This window comes from Rutidosis leptorrhynchoides, chromosome 3, assembly GCF_046630445.1.
Source record: "Rutidosis leptorrhynchoides isolate AG116_Rl617_1_P2 chromosome 3, CSIRO_AGI_Rlap_v1, whole genome shotgun sequence".
Lineage (NCBI taxonomy): Eukaryota > Viridiplantae > Streptophyta > Magnoliopsida > Asterales > Asteraceae > Rutidosis > Rutidosis leptorrhynchoides.
This window is the reverse complement of record NC_092335.1, coordinates 178,916,372-178,923,392: the sequence shown is the minus strand read 5'-3', so window position 1 is coordinate 178,923,392 and position 7,021 is coordinate 178,916,372. Positions and strand designations below refer to the sequence as shown.

Genomic DNA, 7,021 nt, shown 5'->3' with positions numbered 1-7,021 from the left:
GTTCGAAAATCTGGAACCGGGACCAGAGACAACTCTCAACGCTCGACGCAACGGACTAAAAATTACAAGTTAACTATGCACATAAAAAAATATAATATATAAATAATTCTTATAATTATTTATATATTATATTATTATTTATAAATGTCGACAAGAAAGATAACAAAGATATGTGACTTCTCCCAGCTGGCCATGCGATCGCATGGCCTGGAGGCACAAAAGCCATGCGATCGCATGGCTCTGAAATCCAGCCCAGGTCCAATAAATTCAACGCGTTTTGGCCAAAATAAACATATCTTTTTCTTCTTCACTCAAACGTAGTATATGTATATATAATTTATATTTTAATTTTAATTTTAAATCCTAATAATAAGGGTGTGTTAGCGAATGTTGTAAGGGTGTAAGTCAAAATTTTGTCCGTGTAACGCTACGCTATTTTTAATCATTGTAAGTTATGTTCAACCTTTTTACATTAATGTCTCGTAGCTAAGTTATTATTATGCTTATTTAATCCGAAGTAATCATGATGTTGGGCTAAAAATATTAAAATTGGGTAATTGGGCTTTGTACCATAATTGGGGTTTGGACAAAAGAACGACACTTGTGGAAATTAGACTATGGGCTATTAATGGGCTTTATATTTGTTTAACTAAATGATAGTTTGTTAATTTTAATATAAAGATTTACAATTGGACGTACCTATAAATAACCATATACACTCGATCGGACACGATGGGCGGGGTATTTATATGTACGAATAATCGTTCATTTAACCGGACACGGGAATGGATTAATAGCCACTAGAATTATTAAAACAGGGGTGAAATTATGTACAAGGACACTTGGCATAATTGATAACAAAGTATTAAAACCTTGGGTTACACTCAGTCGACATCCTGGTGTAATTATTAAACAAAGTATTAAAATCTTGTTACAGTTTAAGTCCCCAATTAGTTGGAATATTTAAACTTCGGGTATAAGGATAATTTGACGAGGACACTCGCACTTTATATTTATGACTGATGGACTGTTATGGACAAAAACCAGACGGACATATTAAATAATCCAGGACAAAGGACAATTAACCCATGGGCATAAAACTAAAATCAACACGCCAAACATCATGATTACGGAAGTTTAAATAAGCATAATTCTTTTATTTCATATTTAATTTCCTTTATTTTATATTTAATTGCACTTCTAATTATAGCACTTTTATTTATTGTTATTGTATTTAATTGCACTTTTAATTATCGTACTTTTTAATTATCGCAAGTTTATTTTATCGCACTTTTATTATTCACAATTTCATTATCGTTATTTACTTTACGCTTTAAATTAAGTCTTTTATTTATTTAATATTTTACATTTGGTTTTAACTGCGACTAAAGTTTTAAAATCGACAAACCGGTCATTAAACGGTAAAAACCCCCCTTTATAATAATAATATTACTTATATATATTTGTATTTTTATAAATTTAAACTAATATAGCGTTAAGCTTTGTGAAAAAGATTCCATGTGGAACGAACCGGACTTACTAAAAACTACACTACTGTACGATTAGGTACACTGCCTATAAGTGTTGTAGCAAGGTTTATGTATATCCATTCAATAAATAAATAAATATCTTGTGTAAAATTGTATCGTATTTAATAGTATTTCCTTGTAAAATATAATAGTATTTTATACCCCTTAGCTTTAACATCAAGTATTTTTGTTAAGTATTTATAATTTATATTTTAATTTTAATTTTAATTTTAATCCTAATAATAAGGGTATGTTAGCGAATGTTGTAAGGGTGTAAGTCGAAATTCTGTCCGTGTAACGCTACGCTATTTTTAATCATTGTAAGTTATGTTCAACCTTTTTAATTTAATGTCTCGTAGCTAAGTTATTATTATGCTTATTTAATCCGAAGTAATCATGATGTTGGGCTAAAAATATTAGGTACACCATGGGATCGAATCCTTCTCATGGTTAGGCACAAAAGCCATGCGATCGCATGGTTCTGAAATCCAGCCCAGGTCCTATAAATTCAACGCGTTTTGGCCAAAATAAACACATCTTTTTCTTCTTCACTCAAACGTAGTATATGTATATATAATTTATATTTTAATTTTAATTTTAATTTGAAATCCTAATAATAAGGGTGTGTTAGCGAATGTTGTAAGGGTGTAAGTCGAAATTCTGTCCGTGTAACGCTACGCTATTTTTAATCATTGTAAGTTATGTTCAACCTTTTTACATTAATGTCTCGTAGCTAAGTTATTATTATGCTTATTTAATCCGAAGTAATCATGATGTTGGGCTAAAAATATTAAAATTGGGTAATTGGGCTTTGTACCATAATTGGGGTTCGGACAAAAGAATGACACTTGTGGAAATTAGACTATGGGCTATTAATGGGCTTTATATTTGTTTAACTAAATGATAGTTTGTTAATTTTAATATAAAGATTTACAATTGGACGTACCTATAAATAACCATATACACTCGATCGGACACGATGGGCGGGGTATTTATATGTACGAATAATCGTTCATTTAACCGGACACGGGAATGGATTAATAGCCACTAGAATTATTAAAACAGGGGTGAAATTATGTACAAGGACACTTGGCATAATTGATAACAAAGTATTAAAACCTTGGGTTACACTCAGTCGACATCCAGGTGTAATTATTAAACAAAGTATTAAAATCTTGTTACAGTTTAAGTCCCCAATTAGTTGGAATATTTAAACTTCGGGTATAAGGATAATTTGACGAGGACACTCGCACTTTATATTTATGACTGATGGACTGTTATGGACAAAAACCAGACGGACATATTAAATAATCCAGGACAAAGGACAATTAACCCATGGGTATAAAACTAAAATCAACACGTCAAACATCATTTTAGTTTTATAAAAATTGTAATTTTTACAACTTTTTGTATATTTTTATATTTTGTCCCTTTTTAATAGTTTTAGCGTAACTTTTGTATTTTTCGCTCGTATTTAGTTTTAATTCATAGTTTTTGCCATAGTTATTTTTTTATTTATAGATTTTTAGGCTTTGCCGTAAAATCCCTTAAGTGCTTTTTCTTTAGACTAAGATTTTGGTGCTTTAGAATTTTGCGACGCCTTTTTAAGTTTTAGTTTCTTTTTAAGTTATTGCCATTTGGGATATAGTTTTTCTTGTAAGCTTTAATATTTTTAGACACCTTTTACCTATGTATCAATTATCATTCCAATTAGTAATCTCAATTTGCGATTATAATTTTAAGTTAGTGGTAGTAATAAGGTTGGGTTAGGCGAATGTTTTAAAGTTTTATAAGTCACTCTTTTTATTTCATATTTTTCAACGCCTTTTTCAATTTTTCTTTTCTTTTTCGACCTTTTTCGACGCGCTCTTTTTCTTTCTTATTTCTCGCTATTCTAGTTTTTAGGACATAGATTTTTATTCTACTTCTTATCTAAATTTCTTAAAATTACGAAAATTTATTTTAAGTAGTTAAATTAATAGACATCAAAATTTTCTGGTTCGTAGTAATAGTTGGATTTGTACGTGGACCAGGTTATTAGAGCCAAACAGTCCTCAATTATATTGAGACCAAACGAATCCTACCCCTCTGCTGCATCTTTTGGCTATTCGAAACGTGGGCAAAATCAGAAAAGTCTATTAATTGGATAACTTATATAATTTTTCTTTCCTTTTAAAAACTAATAGGATATTCAGTGAATGCACCGAGCAAGACGTTCACCACCTGTAACTAGATCAAGACATTTAGAAAATATTACCGCCGTTGATTTTTCTTTAGAATCGTCATCCAGTCGACCAAGTACTCCAGTTCAAATTTTCGATAATCCATTTTTTGAACCCGACCTCACAATTGAGAATCCGGAGAATATTCAGGGACGATTCATAGATCCTGAACCATTAAATTTTCCTTCGGAACCACCAATCATTCAAACAGAGATTGTTGAGGAACGAACCATTAAATCAGAATCCTCTAGTGATTCCGATTCAACAAATTCAATTATGGAGAATCTGGAACCTTTAAGTATGGAAGACCGAATGAGAGCTAAACGCACTGGCCAAGGTCACGCAATTACTCATCCAGACATTAATGCGCCAGATTATGAAATCAAAGGACAAATTCTACACATGGTGACTAATCAATGCCAATTTAGTGGTGCGCCGAAGGAAGATCCAAATGAACATCTTCGTACCTTTAATAGGATCTGCACACTATTTAAAATCTGAGAAGTGGAGGATGAACAGATATATCTCATGTTATTTCCCTGGACTTTAAAGGGAGAAGCCAAAGATTGGTTGGAATCGTTACCTGAAGGGGCGATTGATACATGGGACGTTTTAGTTGAAAAATTTCTTAAACAATTCTTTCCTGCATCTAAAGCCGTAAGACTTCAAGCAGAAATTGCTACGTTTACACAGAAACTGAATGAAACTCTATATGAGGCGTGGACAAGATTTGGAAAGTTATTGAGAGGATGTCCACAACATGGTTTAGACACCTGTCAAATAGTACAAATATTCTACCAAGGATGCAACATCACTACAAGGAAAGACATAGATATAGCAGCTGGTGGTTCTATTATGAAGAAAACCGAAACTGATGCTTACAAAATTATTGATAACACTGCTTCCCACTCATATGAGTGGCACCAAGAAAAAGATATCGTTAGATCATCTAAAGCAGCTAGAGCAGATTCTAGCCATGACTTAGATTCCATTTCCGCAAAGATAGATGCTGTCGAGAGACGAATGGAAAAGATGACTAAGGATATTCACTCAATACGAATTAGTTGTGAGCAGCGTGGAGGACCACATTTGACAAAAGATTGTCTCAATATTGAATTAACAATGGAACAAAGAGAGAATATTTCATACATAAACCAAAGGCCTGGAAATAATTATCAGAATAATTATCAACCGCCAAGACCGATTTACAATCAAAACCAGAACTATAACCGAAATATTCCATACAACAACCAACAAGGTCCTAGCAATCAACAAGTATCTAACAATACTTACAACCAGCAAAGACCTAATTTTCAAAACAAACCACCACAACAAACCGATGATAAAAAGCCAAATTTAGAAGATATGATGACAAAGCTAGTTGAAACTCAAACGCAGTTTTTCACATCTCGGAAACAAACCAATGAACAAAATGCTCAAGCATTTAGAAATCAACAAGCTTCTATTCAAAATCTGGAACAAGAAGTAAGTAACCTAGCAAGGTTAATAGGTGAAAGAAAACCGGAAAGTCTACCTAGTGATACAAATGCTAACCCCCGGAATGAAACAGCTAAAGCCATTACCACAAGAAGTGGTACAACACTTAAACCACCTGAAATACCTGTAACTTCTGATGAAGCTATTCCTACTCCACAAGAACCACAACCTGATCAAGATAAGGAAAAAGAACCGGTAGTTGAGAAGGTTATTGAAGATAACACAGTTAAGGCTAAACCTTATGTTAAACCATACCAACCACCACTTCCTTACCCGAGTAAAATGAAGAAAGAGAAACTTGAAGCCGAGCAATTCAAATTCTTGGATATGTTTAAACAGATAAATGTAAATCTTCCTTTTATTGATGTAATTTCAGGAATGCCTAGATATGTGATAATGCTAAAAACGAACATATATTTCATAGCATTATTCCTCAAGAAAGACAAGCTTTTAGTTGCAATTGTTCTATTTACAAGTGATATTCGTTTAAATAATAAAAGGTGAAGACAAAAGACAGATTCGACGAATTAAAGACGCAAACGACCAAAAAGCTCAAAAGAACAAAAGACAATCAAAAAGGTTCCAATTATTGATAAGAAACGTCTCGAAATTACAAAAGTACAAAATTCAAAACGCAAAGTACAAGATATTAAATTGTACGCGAGGACGTTCGAAAATCCGGAACCGGGACCAGAGTCAACTCTTAACGCTCGACGCAACCGACTAAAAATTACAAGTTAACTATGTATATAAATATAATATAATATATAATTAATTATATTAATTATATATATATTATATATATATTATTAAAACCGTCGGCAGCAAGAAACTCCAAGGGTGTGAGCTGTAAATACATCCTCCGCGACTCGCGGAGTTTGAAGGGGTTTTTGCCGCGAGTCGCGGAGCCCCAATTTTCAACTCTGGCTATAAAGCCAACCGAATTCTGATCAAATTTCATCATCTTTTTTCTTCCTCTTCATACGTAAAATTTATATTTATAATTTATATTTTAATTTTAATTATAATTCTAATAATAAGGGTATGTTAGCGAATGTTGTAAGGGTGTAAGTCGAAATTCTGTCCGTGTAACGCTACGCTATTTTTAATCATTGTAAGTTATGTTCAACCTTTTTATATTAATGTCTCGTAGCTAAGTTATTATTATGCTTATTTAAAACGAAGTAATCATGATGTTGGGCTAATTACTAAAATTGGGTAATTGGGCTTTGTACCATAATTGGGGTTTGGACAAAAGAACGACACTTGTGGAAATTAGACTATGGGCTATTAATGGGCTTTATATTTGTTTAACTAAATGAAAGTTTGTTAATGTTAATATAAAGATTTACAATTGGGCGTCCCTATAAATTACCATATACACTCGATCGGACACGATGGGCGGGGTATTTATATGTACGAATAATCGTTCATTTAACCGGACACGGGAATGGATTAATAGCCACTAGAATAATTAAAACAGGGGTGAAATTACATCCAAGGGTAATTGGTGTAATTGTTAACAAAGTAGTAAAACCTTGGTTTACACGCAGTCGATAACCTGGTGTATTCATTAAACAAAGTATTAAAACCTTGTTACAATTCGAATCCCCAATTAGTTGGAATATTTAACTTCGGGTATAATAATAATTTGATGAGGACACTCGCACTTTATATTTATGACTGATGGACTGTTATGGACAAAAACCAAACGGACATATTGAATAATCCAGGACAAAGGACAATTAACCCATGGGCATAAAACTAAAATCA

The 7,021-nt window shown here is 32.5% G+C and overlaps 1 non-coding gene across 1 annotated transcript; it reads right to left on the bottom strand.

The window, feature by feature from the left end:
* Positions 1-4,411: 4,411 nt before the first annotated feature.
* LOC139903462 (small nucleolar RNA R71) lies at positions 4,412-4,518 on the bottom strand. The gene has a single exon (XR_011778279.1). It is a non-coding gene; the product is annotated as a small nucleolar RNA R71 (small nucleolar RNA).
* Positions 4,519-7,021: the final 2,503 nt, after the last annotated feature.